The sequence below is a fragment of the Dendronephthya gigantea genome, unplaced genomic scaffold (genome assembly GCF_004324835.1).
Source record: "Dendronephthya gigantea isolate DGI-Jeju-01 unplaced genomic scaffold, DenGig_1.0 000573F, whole genome shotgun sequence".
Lineage (NCBI taxonomy): Eukaryota > Metazoa > Cnidaria > Anthozoa > Malacalcyonacea > Nephtheidae > Dendronephthya > Dendronephthya gigantea.
The window spans coordinates 6,607-21,471 of NW_021163583.1; the positions used below are offsets into that span (position 1 = coordinate 6,607).

The 14,865-nt window shown below is 36.2% G+C and overlaps 1 long non-coding RNA gene across 1 annotated transcript; it reads left to right on the top strand.

Annotated features, from left to right (window-relative positions):
* The first annotated feature begins 13,949 nt into the window (after positions 1–13,949).
* LOC114543861 lies at positions 13,950–14,440 on the top strand. Its single transcript, XR_003690216.1, has 3 exons — positions 13,950–13,991; positions 14,071–14,157; positions 14,399–14,440. It is a non-coding gene; the product is annotated as an uncharacterized LOC114543861 (long non-coding RNA).
* Positions 14,441–14,865: the final 425 nt, after the last annotated feature.

Below are 14,865 nucleotides of genomic sequence, written 5' to 3' on the forward strand. Positions count from 1 at the left end.
TTATCCTTTTCACGAAGTTCATAATGAAAACGGTTATGGTAGGATTCGAACCATCGATTTAACACTTGGGAGACCATCGTCTTCGCCACTAGACACAAGGTCTTGTACTGACGGCCATGGTATTTAGTTTACTTTATCCTTTACGAAGTTCATAATAAAAAATGGTTTTGGCAGGATTCGAAACATCGATTTAACACTTAAGACATTGTTTAGCCTAGACTGCAAGTCTTGTGCTGAACGGCATGGTTATTTATTACTTTATCTTTTCACGAAGTTCATAATGAAAAAGTATGGTAGGATTCGAACCATCGATTTAACACTTGGGAGACATTGTCTTCGCCACTAGCTGCAAGATCTTTGCTGAGCGGTTATGGTTATTTATTTACTTTATCCTTTTCACGAAGTTCATAATGAAAAAGGTTATGGTAGGATTCGAACATCGATTTAACACTTGGGAGAAATTGCTAGCCACTAGAACAAGATCTTGTGCTGAACGGCCATGGTTATTTATTTACTTTATCCTTTCACGAAGTTCATAATGAAAAAAGTTATGGTAGGATTCGAACCATCGATTTACACTTGGGAGACCATCTCCTCGCCACTAGACACAAGTCTTGTGCTGGATGGCCATGGTTATTTAGTTTACTTTATCCTTTTACGAAGTTCATAATAAAAAGGTTTTGGTAGGATTCGAACATCGATTTAACACTTGGGAGACCATCTTCGCCACTAGCCACAAGGTCTTGTGCTGCCGGTTATGGTTATTTATTTACTTTATCCTTTTCACGAAGTTCATAATGAAAAACGGTTATGGTAGGATTCGCCATCGATTTAACACTTGGGAGACCATGTCTTCACCACTAGACGCAAGTCTTGTGCTGGATGACCATGGTTATTTAGTCTACTTTATCCTTTCACGAAGTTCATAATAAAAAAATTTTGGGGGATTCGAACCATCGATTTAACACTTGGGAGAAATTGTCTTGCCACTAGACCACAAGTTCTTGGTGAACGGCTATGTTTATTTGTCTATTTTACCTTTCACGAAGTTCATAATGAAAACGGTTATGGTAGGATTCGAACAATCGATTTAACACTTGGGAGAAAATCGTCTTCGCCACTAGGCCACAAGGTCTTGTGCTGCACGGTTATGGTTATTTAATTTACTTTATCCTTTTCACGAAGTTCATAATGAAAAATGGGTACGCTAAGCGTACATGTATCTGCGTGTGGCAAGCACGTAAGGGACTTTTAGGCATATAGGACGGCCAGGGCCGTAACTGGAACGATAATTGGGGGGGGGGGTGTTTATTCATATATTCAGTTCTGTCCGACGGATTTCTTTTGTAAGTGCAATAGCTCGCAATTGAAATCCGTCGGGCAGAACTGAATATATGAATAAACACCCCCCCCCAATTATCGTTCTAGTTACGACCCTGAGGACGGCAACACGAAGATGGCGGCTATCAATACCATGGGTCGCTAGCAAGATAGTTAAGTTTTATTCGCTATTACATGGTCACAACATCTGAAATGGGTTATTTGCATGCAAGCTGAAAAGGTCTATTACTCAAATACAAAGGAATAAATTCGCTTCGCGCGAAAAATATCACTAGTGAAAAACTGGCTTTACTTACACATTAACGTACACATTCATGTGACGACCTTTTACATATAATTAGTGCCAACAATATGTAACAAGTGAATTTTATTAGTATTTTTTTTAGAATATACCACCAAATGAGTTAATCCATACCAATACCATCAGGGGTGGATCCAGCGCTAGTACACTAATTTGCATTACAAAGTGGTTATTTCTAGCAGTTTTCTTGTGTCATACAAATTAGTGCACTGGTTTGATTGATTGATTGATTGATTGATTGATTGATTGATTGATTGATGGACTTTATTTAAACAGGGTAACACATAACAGTTAGCATAGCAACTGACAAACCTGTGGCCCTATAATAAATATGTAGTACAATACTCTTGTCTAAAACTAATTTATAAAATATTACTATTTAAAAAAGCATAGTGGCCTTTTAAGCATATAGGACTAGTGCTGGATCCACATCCTGAATACCATTGCTGATAGGATTATTCTTTTATTCCTTTATAGTCCACATTATATATGACAGGTGAAATATATTAATGAAATGAGACAGTATATAATGTCAATACAACCTGACACAGTTAAATTCATGTTCATTGCACTTCAATGGGCAGAAGTATAATGGTTAAATCACCTGTGTTGCTCGAAAAGAATATAGCCTTATAGGTCACCATTGGAATCTGCAGAAACTGCAGACAATGTTGAAATACAGCAGGAAATTTCAGTTCCATGCAATTTTAGAATTGTGTTGTGTAAATAAACTGAAATTGGGGCATTAAAATTTAGATAAATAACTATAAAAATTGGTTATAGTTATAGGACTAACATAACTTATACATGTTGCTATTTTGTTTTATTGGTGACTTTATGCATGGTAATATTTGGATACTTATTGAGGCATATTCATATAAGAGCAGGCCTAGGCTTGTGGTGTAAACACTGCAATTGACACATTAATTAAAGTGCAAATATATACTATAGACAGGTTTAGCTTGAATGACTAGAATTAGATGTAAATTGACTAGCCATATGACATGCTAAAAAACTGTCACAACTCATCCTTTGAACATCTGATTTTCATACAAGCTAAATCTGTAAAATTATGTACTGATAGTAGTTGCCTGCTTGCAAACAGAATTTTAATTTGCAGGAAATTTAAAAAGCAGGCTTCTTGCAAATTCTACAGGTTCCAATAAGGCAAATCAATCTTCAAATTAAGGCAGGTTTTATAAGGCAAACTTTAGAGGTTCATAGGGTCTTAATTTTCGAGTAAAATACATGATTATTGTACGCCTAGCTTATTTCTTTTGGGATACTCTACAAATATTCAGCAACTAAGATAAACTTTTCTGAAACAATGTGAAAACTTACAACTTAATATGATAATTATAAAAGTTAACGACATGGTTAGTTGCGTAAAATACATTATAATATTGTCTCTGAATAATTTTATGCTTGAATGCTGTTTAAATAAATTCAATAATATGAAACCAGAAAACATACATATTTCGCTCGACCGCCGAGACGCCGGGCAAATAAAGTAAAATAGTTGAACGAATACCAGCCTACTCAACTCTTATAATTTATTTCAACATTATTTATAAGCGAATTTTGCAACTAAGTAGCAATTAAAAATCCAAATCCACCTTTCGATTTTCGCTGCGGCCATTTTGTATCCACAAATACTGAGATAAACTGAGATACTGATTGAACGGTTTTGTTCACTTTTGTCGCATAAAAAGGCATACGGATGTAAAACGTTAGTCGATTGGCTGCTGTTTAAGTACGTCGTCCCTCATTGGCTGCGGACAACAAAGCTAACCTAACAAACTTTCAAACCCGATAGCAATGTATCTGCGAGCGCAGAGCGCGCAGATACAAAAACGGTTATGGTAGGATTCGTCCCATCGATTTAACACTTGGGAGACCATCGTCTTCGCCACTAGACCGTAAGGTCTTGTGCTGGATGACCCTGGTTATTTAGTCTGCTTTATCCTTTCACGAAGTTCATAATAAAAAATAGTTTTGGCAGGATTCGAAACATCGATTTAACATGCACTTGGGAGAAAATTGTCTTAGCCACCAGACCACAAGTTCTTTGCGTGAACGGCTATGTTTATTTGATCTACTTTATCGCTTTCACGAAATTCATAATGAAAAAAGGTTATGGTAGGATTCGAACCATCGATTTAACAGTTGGGAGACCATCGCCTTCGCCACTAGACCAAAAGGTCTTGTGCTGGATGGCTATGGTTATTTAGTTTACTTTACCCTTTGTACGAAGTTCATAATGAAAAACGGTTATGGTAGGATTCGAACCATCGATTTACCACTTCTGAGACCATTGTCCTCGCCACTAGACTGCAAGATCTTGTGCTGGATGGCCATGGTTATTTAGTTTACTTCATCCTTTTACGAAGTTCACAATAAAAAATAGTTTTGGCAGGATTCCAAACATCGATTTAAAACTTTGGAGAAAATTGTCTTGGCCACTAGACCACAAGTTCTTCGGGGAACGGCTATGTTTATTTGATCTACTTTATCGTTTTCACGAAGATCATAATGAAAAAACGGTTATGGTAGGATTCGAACCATCGATTTAACACATGGGAGACCATCGTCTTCGCCACTAGACCAAAAGGTCTTGTGCTGGATGCCCATGGTTATTTAGTTTACTTCATTCTTTTCATGAAGTTCATAATGAAAAATGGTTTTGGCAGGATTCGAAACATCGATTTACTACTTAGGAGACAGTTGTCTTAGCCACTAGTCTGCAAGGTCTTGTGCTGAACGGCCATGGTTATTTAGTTTACTTTATTCTTTTCACGAAGTTCATAATGAAAAAAGGTCATGGCAGGATTCGAACCATCGATTTAACACTTGGGAGACAATTGCATTAGCCACTAGACTACAAGATCTTATGGGGAATGGCCATGGTTATTTAATTACTGTATTTCTTTTGACGAAGTTTATATGAAAATCGGTTATGGTAGGATTCGAACCATCGATTTACCGCATGGGAGACAATTGTCTTCTCCAATCGACTAAAAGTACTTGTGCTGAACGGCCATGTTCATTTAATTTACTTTATCCTTTTCACAGATTTATAATGAAACACGGTTATGGTAGGATTCGAGCAATCGATTTGCCACTTGGGAGACCATTTCAGTTTGACAACCTTCAATCCAGCTGTTTTTGTAGCATTCTAGTAAAATTTTGTATGTTCCTTCACAGGCAGCTAGTGATCTAGAATAAAAATAACCAATGATTCAATATTTTGTCCACCACCACCCAAGGTGTGTGTACATAGCTTTTACTAGTAAAAACTCTAATATGTCTTTCCCTGAACAAGTAAAGGTGTCGGGTTTAAATAGAAATAAACACACTTACAATGATTTCACAACTTCTTCTTCTTCTCGTTCCCGTTTGCTTCTATCCGATTCGTTAAACAAGTTTTTAAAAAATTCTCTAAAGCTGATAACGTGATGTTATAATTGAATCACCATCTTTTGGTGTATGGAAATGAATATTGTGTTTTCGTACTGCTTAATTCACGACCAATATGTCGGTTGGTCGGCAGCTCTATATATTTTTTATGATATTTATTTCATCTAACGAGTTTCGTACATCTCGACCAATTAATATGGCATTTAAGAGTACTAATTGCACGGATTTGGATGGATTGGCTGCGGATGGCATAACCTTGAGTATTTGTGGAGATATTGCTTTTCGATGTCGGGTCAACATACAACGAGTTGGTTTTGAATCTAAATACAAAGTCTCATTTGCGATTGCTAAAGAAACGAAACATGGATTTGTTAGTCTAGTCCTGTGTACGAAGCCTTCAAGCAGGATCTAACAATGTGTGTGGATGTTTCGCCTAATCCTGGTCCTCAATCTTTTGATAATAATCAGTCGGATGAGATGTATCAACATCGAAAGCAGTTACGTTTGATGAACACGTTTCGACCCGCTAATAATCCTGAGGAGCTTAGTTCGATGCTTGGGCAGTTGAATCTACAGAAAGGTTGGTTGTTCCATATGACCTATAGGAATATTTGCTATAATACCTACTTCGCAAACACCACCGCCACACTATACAATCACTATCATCCTGCAAATCATCAGGAAGCTATCCCTGTTAGAATCACGGACCGTGTCCCAAAGCCTGTAAATATATATGGCAGAAATTATATTAAGAGAATCAATCTCATCAATATTCCTTTATCAGGCATTGCCAACACTCCTGATACAGCTGTTACTCAGCTTTGTTCTTTTGGTCTTCTCAACTGACGGTCTATTCGGAACAAAGCGAATTTAGTCAAAGACTATGTGGTTGAGAATGAATTTGATATATTTGCGATTACAGAAACCTGGCTTCACCCTGACAAATTTGATCATATATCTTTTGGGAATTTCACCCCGAAGGGCTACTCCTTTAACAATATCTCGAGACAACAAGGTAGAGGGGGAGGCATTGGTATACTATACAACAACACTTTAAAAGTCAAGCTGGACTCGGCGAAAATGTTCTCACATATTAAGTCTTTCGAAGTGATGGGTATGCAAATCAATGTGTCATCTCAAATTCTAAATATAATCGTATTATATCGACCTCCATGTAGACGATAAGTCGGAATTAACAACAAAAAAAATTCTCAATCTTGTTGATTCTTTTAATCTGGAACAACGGTACAGCAACCAACACACTTTGCTGGTCACACGTTAGACCTTATCTTGTCTCGCCATGAGGAAAATATTGTTCAATCTATTGACGTTCATGATCCATCTATATCTGACCATTACACGGTTACATATGAACTCAATTTTAAAAAACCATTGTTTCAGAGAAGGGTCGTGGAGTCACGTAAAATTAAAGCAATCAATATGGACTCGTTCCTTAATGAAATTAGGCTATCTCCGATTAACACTGGGAACACGGCTGATATAAGTGCGAAAGTCAACCAATACAACTCGGAGCTGCCCAAAATTCTGGATCATCATGCACCACTTATTTCCAGAGAGATAATTATTCGTCCAGCTGCACCTTGGTACACTGAACAAATTAAAAACGAAAAACGTATCAGAAGGAAACTCGAGCGGGTATGGCGTAAGTCAAGACAATCCTGTGATCGTCTAAAATACAGTCAGCAATGTCGCCGTGTCAGTGAGCTATTATAGGAAAGTCGTACTCGTTATTATTCTGAAATTGTTAGAGATAATGGGAGTGACCAAAAGAAATTATTTAAAACCGTTGGAAAGTTACTACATTATACCCCTGATTCTCAATATCCTGTGTGCCAATCTGATGAGAATCTAGCTAACAATTTTATGACTTTCTTTGAGGACAAAATTAATAAAATATATGAAGATCTAACGGAATCCACTTAGCTAAATAAAATGTCGTTGTTTGCAGCTAAATGAAATGTCGTTGTTTGCAGTAATCCTCAGTTATTCTCCTGGTTTCTCATCGTTCCCAGTCTCTTCATCCTTACTGCGAAAACTGGTTTGAAAATATTAAAGATTTGGTGGAGAAATACTTCAAGTGTGTGGTCTTCTTTTTTCTTTATATTTTGTTATGTAAAAATGTAATATTTTGGTATGTTGATTTTTGTTTAAGTTCGTGATGTATTTCTATGTAGCCTCAGTCTTATCCTAATGGGAATTTTTTTTAGATGTGAAGAGAGGACGGCCAACCGAATTAAAGCTCTAAATGTGCTTTGTAACATATTAGGAACGTTATCTCCACTATATGAGGTATAAAATTTTAGTACTTTGAATAAATTTTAGTCCATTTTTCTAGACATTAGCGATATTATGAATCTTTTTCTAGTTTTATAACTCCTTGTTTTTTACAGGAAGAAATACTTGAGAATTCAGTGTTGCCACATTTAGACCACATTGTCAAAGATCGGGATATTTCTGTGCGGATCCGAGCTGTCCAGCTTCTGGTCGATGTTATTGAATCCTCTGATTCACCGAAAGTTTGCGATGTTTTGCATATAATCGAGAAGGTACTCAATACAATCATTTTCAGACGGTTTCATTTCTCCACTCCAATTTCCCTCTTCATTCGTGATGAGCTGATACTGTACTTCAATAGAAAACTCTTTCTTATCAGTGAAAGCTTCCTGACCTGAACCTAACTATATATCCGCAAATTGGATCGTTTTACACGGGGGTCGTGAATGCAAACGCATCAGTGAAGTAAAAGGATATATATTTCATTTATCAATTCCAGATTGCCACTGTCCAGTTGATCCTCTCAAACGATACGTTAAGCCGTCATGTAAAGAACATGTAAGGTAATTATAGAGACTGCAAGGTATATGTAGGAACATCTAGAGACATAAAATTACATCTAATCACTGTAATTTGTCTTTGTTGCTGCAGCCTCAGGATGAAACAGCATAGAAAGACATCAAGGAGGCTGTATTAGGATTAGTACGCTTGTTCAAGGTAATGAAGGACATGCAGAGATTGTCCACACATATTCGTTCATTGTGATGAAGTTATTTTCGTGAACAAAAATAAGTGTAATTTAATGCCACACTTGCTTCTCTTTCAGTAATTTCATTCTATTTTTGCAGATGAAATTGTTTCGTAAACCTCAAGAACGAGCCGAACGAATATTCAATATATTAGTGTACCACATAAAAACTCATTATGACAATGGCTATCGGACGTATAGTGCATCGGAAATACGGCTTTCGGTAAGGCAAATTCAATTCTATTTCTCGCGATTTTTCTATGATGTCTCACATTGTGTTTTCTTAAAGATTCTTCAATGTTTCCTCAGTCTGCGAGCTGACAACGTCTAGGCCTTGTGCAAGACAAAAGTAGAAAAGTTTAATTCACTTCGTATTTTGTTTGTTCTGAAAGAAAATGTTGGTTAATGACGATAGTGCCACGTATGTCAGGTATTCTGCTTCCAAAATTCCTTTTCTTGTTTGCGTAATACATTCTCATTTTTGTTTTAGTTCTGCAGAAGATAAGACAAACGGGATTGTTTCACTGCCTTACAGCGAGGCGATGAATGTTATTCTTGTGTGTTTACAACAGGTAAACTTTTCTATCATAATATATCATCTGGCATTAAGTTTCGATTGAAGTTCAACTTTCTTCATTTTCTAGGAATTGGAATGGGAGGTGTTGGATGTTCTTCTGAGGAACTTTCCAGAGGCACTGCAAGATAAAAACTTGATACTTTCTGGAAAGCAATATTTACGTTCAATATCTACAGTCTTCTCTAAAATGGGAAGGGAAGTGAAGTTGTGTACTTTTCACACCAAAATCATGAACTAAAAATTTTACTTTGCATTCAGGTTTCAAATTACGATTTTCTTCCTGGATTATTTCGTGTTCCTAACGATATGCGCCGACCTCATTTGTACGCTAGAATTTTTCCAGTACGGTTCTTATCAATCAGTTTTTTGCATATATCATAATATCTTACCATAAATATACCAAAACCATACCATACCATAACCATACCATATCATATAATCATATCATATAATCATATCATATAATCATATCATATAATCATATCATATAATCATATCATATAATCATATCATACCATAACTAACCATAACTAAATCATACCATACGATAACCATATCTTACCATAATAATATCACACCATACCATACCATAACGAAATCATACCATACCATAACCATGCATATCATACCATAATTATATCATACCATACTAATGATTTAATTGGATATTTTATTGTAACACGTGCAGGTATTAACGGAGCTGTGTACGTACCACATATTTATTGGTCAAGATGAACAGGTAAGAATCTGCGTGACTTTATTTTCAGCGGTTGTTGTATATTTCGTCTAGTGTTGTCTGATGCGTACTTGGTTGCTCATTTCGCGACGTTAAGCGTATCTTGTCTCACCGTATGTATGTTAGAAATGCCTTCAGTTATGGCAAGGTATGGCTACTTAAAATAGTCTGGAATTTGAGACGTTTTTTTATTTCCATTAGCACTTTGTAAGAATGAAGTTGATTTAAGTAGTTGCAGCGTTTTAGAAGTTTATTTCTTTGGAGATATTTGAAATCGTGCCTTGATAATGTGCTCAGTGAATTTACAGAAACGTTTTTCAATAAACTCCAGCCTAAACGTAACGTCTCTTGTGATGCGAGATACTCCTTCACAAATATATGATTTTTTAAGTAATAATTACTAAATTTTCTGTCCTTAGACTGCTCCCACAATATCTGGAAAAGCTTACTAAACTTTCGCCAACGTCTCAAGTTGCCATACCACTGCTAGAATTTCCCTCTGGTATGTTTCTTGAAGTTACGTAAATTATGAAATCTGTTACAAAATATCAATGTACCCCCTAAAGAGAGCTAGGTTGTGTAAACACACAATCGTATTCGGCGAAAAGTTGGTAACATTCTTTTAAATCGTTTAAATCGCATTGTAACAGCTTTGTGCTTTGTACAAAAACTTCACAGCGATCCAGTTGAAACAAGTCTTTGGAATATGTTTGCCTTACACAGAATCATCGAAGTTGGCTCAACGCGATAACATCTAAAACTTTTTATTATTGGTTTTGTCAAAATGATTAAAATATAAACGAACTGATATGTTTCACCTTAGATACTCTCAATACACTGTAGCTCTTGCTGATAATGTCATTCCATCCTGGTTTGTCAACTGTCCGCTATTGTTAAGAAAACAATTCGTGCCATTTATTACGAAAGTAAGTCCACATGTCATTCTATTGCCACGGGGATTGCTTGCTGAATTTTCAATAGATATATTTGCAAGAGCGACCAAGTTTTAATATTCTTCTAGTGAAAGCTCTTAGGAACGTATTTGTCATTTCCAGGCTTCTTCAACTGATAGAAAAACTCGTGCAGATGATTCTAGCCAGGTGTCAAACACAAAATTCGATACCAAAGCATCTGACCTTCTTACCCGCGATTTAAAGCCCACTGGTACCGTAGGCTCAGTACAGAAATCTTGTGACTCAAACATCTTGTGACGACCAGCGGTGGGAAAGACTGAGATTTATGAAAGTTTAATTCCAAAACAACTCTTTGGTAAGGTCAACGATGGGTCAAACCTGTTCAATGTTTCGGTTGGGCATTCCGTTGGCGGAATGTCAAATTGATATTGTTGTATTTCAGATGATTTATCAGCCGAACTCATTAAAGAAGGAGCCAGAAAACGCCTTGAAACTACAACAGAACTTCTTAGCAAGAGCACAGACAGCGTACATTGATTGTAGATCTTGTCAAAGATCGCCTCGCATCGTGTAGAGAAGATGAGGAAACTAATATTGAAGATACCCGGGATGATGTTGAAATGAAGAAAACCGAACTCAAGGAGTCAGGTTTGTAATGTTAAAACAGATCGGCCATTGTTCGCGCATTTACGAAATGAACAAATTATCTGCCAACATTTTAGACAGCGCAGAACAAAAGATGCTGCTTACAGAACACGGCAGATCTTCACCCTCGTCGATTTTATTACAAGATTCCGGTCAAAAGTTGAATCTTGGTTCGGCATTTGTTCAACGAACTCGATATTTGAGTCGCAGTCCGAGATATGGACCAAGCGCTTTTATGGTAAGAATTTCTCTTCAAACTCGCTTTGCATGAAATTTATTTCGCGCAAGAACATTCACTATCCATCCCTTATATTGCTACTAACACGACTGGCAGGGGAAGCAGAAAAGAAAGAGATCTTTGATTTAGACTAGCTTTTTCATTTTACAATCGTTTCAGATTGATGTCGTACCAGATTCCAAAGACACTGTTTTACACAAGGAAGAAACTGAAGGCAAGCGAAATTACCTTTGCAATATGGAGGAAATATATATTATAATATGACTATATTTACCTATTTTTCTTTCACAGGGAACAGTCAAGGCTTATTAACTCGTGAAGAGTTTCAAAAGGTAGCAATTTTAAGATCACGAATCATCATCGTGCATTAATCTCAACATCTGTTTAATTTTAGCCTGTTCCTGGTAAATCCCTTCTGGATGCAAGTCCTTTGAAAACTTTTTTGAGTTAAGACGAGGATAAACTTAATGAATCCGTAAGTCAAGTAATAATAATGATAAATTGGTCTTATACGGATTATTAAATACTGAGCATTATAAACCGGTAAACTCAGAAACCGGTAATCTCAATTTTGCACTTCGAATTACGTAATTTAATCCTTGTGGTTGAAGGTGAGGACTTGCAACGTTACTTATTTATTACAGGGTGACGATAGCGTGGGGAATTCAGGGGTCGGTAGACTTAGGGAAAGACACTCGTAATATAATAGATTTTACAAAATATATCCTTAGGTTTTCCTATGAGTTACAATAAAACCTTTACAATTGTTCATTGATGAGCTCAGAATGTTTCGTTATCACGTGGCCTATGCACGACTCTTAATGGTTACTGTTAATCTGTTGTAACCACCTGCTGTACTGGTACGATTATTATCACATTTTGTTTGAGCTTTACATACCCGGGGAAAACACTCAGCCACGTCGAGGTTATTAGCTAATTCCAACAGCTTGTCGTAGTATTCATTGTGGAATAAATCTACAGAGGCACGTAGTTTTGCCATTTCATCCTTTAAAAGATTAATCTGTTTTATTGATTCCGCAATATCGATTTTTTTTTTCTTTAATTGGACCGTCAATGACAAAGTATGTTCCAGAACATGTTGGGTGATAATGAGAGCAGCCATAAATTCAAATTTCTCCACGTTGCGAAAATGAGACTGTGCGTCACTAGCTAATCTAGGAAATGGCCCTTCCTGCGATCCTCCAAACTGCATAAAATTGAGTGTTTCGTAGATAACTTTGAATGCATCCAAACAACCATCGCGGGATCTTATTCGTTCTACCCATCGTGTCGTGGAAGGCTTTGCGAGCTTGTTACGGGTTAAACCAAACTCTTTCATCTTTTTACTTAGACACTGTGAGCGGATAGGGAAACTGATAAAAAAGCTGGCGATATTTTGTGCCTGACTCAAAATATTTTTCACTGGAAGAATTGAACACGCTTTGGCAACAACAAGGTTTAAACGATGACTGGAGTAATGAACATGCAACGCCTTCGGGTTTTTCTCTAATATTCTCCCAGAAATACCTTTTACCTGGCTGGACACAGCACTAGCACCGTCATATCCCTGGCCTCGACAATTTTGAAGGGAAGCCCGACATCTTGAAGTGTACTTTGACTAATGAACGGAATCAAATCCAAAGGCGAAACAGTTCGGTATACAAATGAAAATGTTCTTGAATCATGTAAAACTTCAAATTTATTCAAGGTATGTTATATAATTAATAATGCATAATATATTTTCGAAATATTATAAATTTGAACTTAAAATCAGTGTCTACCGTCTACTTTTTTGCATATTATAAAAGTAGCAAGCAAATTCAAATGACCATAAACCCGGCATTATTTTAGAATTCGAAATTTTGACAGGATATAATTTTGTAGTTTTGATAGTTTATACACCCCAACAGCCAAACAATTTTATGATACTTATCCCTATATTGATCATTAAACCCTATAAAATGTATTAAATTATCCAGAAAGTATAAGCTTGGAGTTATCATTAAAAAGTGCCTTGCACCAGGTGAACTATATTTATTCAAATCTATTTACTAATTATTGTATTTTACTAATTTTGTATTTACTAATTATTGTATTTACTAATTATTGTATTTTACTAATTTTGTATATACTCATGTGTATGTTATAGGGATAATAATTTAACAATAGAGTTGATGTTCGCGGTCATAAATGTGTTTTTGGCCCGACTTCGAACTCATTTTAGCCCGAGCGTAGCGAGTGTTAAAATGTGTTCCGCGAGGAGGGCCAAAAACACATTTATGCCCGCGAACATCAACTCTATTACTATAATATATAATAAACTATAAACTATTATTACTATAATATATGTTGAACATCGTCAGCCTTCATCCCCTTAGCTCAGTAAGTCATGCGACATTCCATGTCAGTTCCAGTAATTGTTCATCTCAGACCTTGAAAGAAAAAAAACAAACATTCCAAACACTCCAAACACTCCAAACACTCCATGTCTTCTGACCTGGATTAAAGTTTACTGCTTTTATCATCTTTTTTATTTCACGTTTCCATTTTGAACATGTCCAATTGCAAAAAAGTATCCAGCCGACTTAAAATAGTTTTATTTTTGCAGTTACTTTCCAGAATATACCGTTTGGTTAAGACTTGTGTATTATAGTATATCATAGTTTTAAAACTTCTTTTTCTGTCAGATATTTTCAATAATTAGCTATCGAGACCATCCTCAGTTGTTCGGGCTGGAATACACAAGCGGTCAGCTGAGAAATTACTCGTCTTCCGACAGGTAGTTTAAAAAAGCAGATTTTGTATGAAGCTATATAAAATATTTCTTGTTCTGAATGTTTGTATTTCACTCAATCTAGGGATATATCATTGGCTGGTTAGCTACACGGGGTTAGAGGCAGTGGAAATGGAGATGTTTGTGTAAAAACGACCCCAACGAAGAGACGGTACTGTACGCTTTTTCATAGATGATTGAGCGAAAATTATGGTCAAAATTTATCTGATGAAAATCTCGCACTGCTATGATTGCCGTAAATACGAACCCTCATTTCATTCTCCTCCTGACGTATGGGATCTCATATAACACACAAACAATTACACTTCTCGTCAGGTATTCCTATTAGTCAGTCCAATACATCACATACAGCAAAAGAAGAATTGTTTTTTTAAGATGATATATTTTTCAAGGTTATCGTTGGGGTCCATTGTATAACGTTGTTGACGAAGAAGTAGAAAGCAGTCATTTAAAATTCCTCGCTGCGTCTCCAGGTGAAATATTTCTCTTTTTATTTCACTTTAAATTTTTGAAATATCTCCAAAAGCTTATATTGTCTTATTACTGGTTCCTTGCAGGAAATTTAACCGAAGATGTGTAGAGATTTAACTGCAATATTTCCTACAGCGGTCTACTTCATGCAGTCACCCAAGACGTAAGTTGACAATTTCTTATTTTGTACTTTTCTGCAGACAAAATCCTGTGTAGAGAATATTATTGCATTTTTACTGAGTTTTAATGTTCTGTCAAAATCTGGATTAAGGCTGTTTTCCACTCACGTGTTTTTCATACGCACGTTAGTTTTCTGCATATTTTAGTATGCATTAGTTGACCTAGATTTACAACAATAATCGTTATAAAGGAAGCGAGAATAATTTAA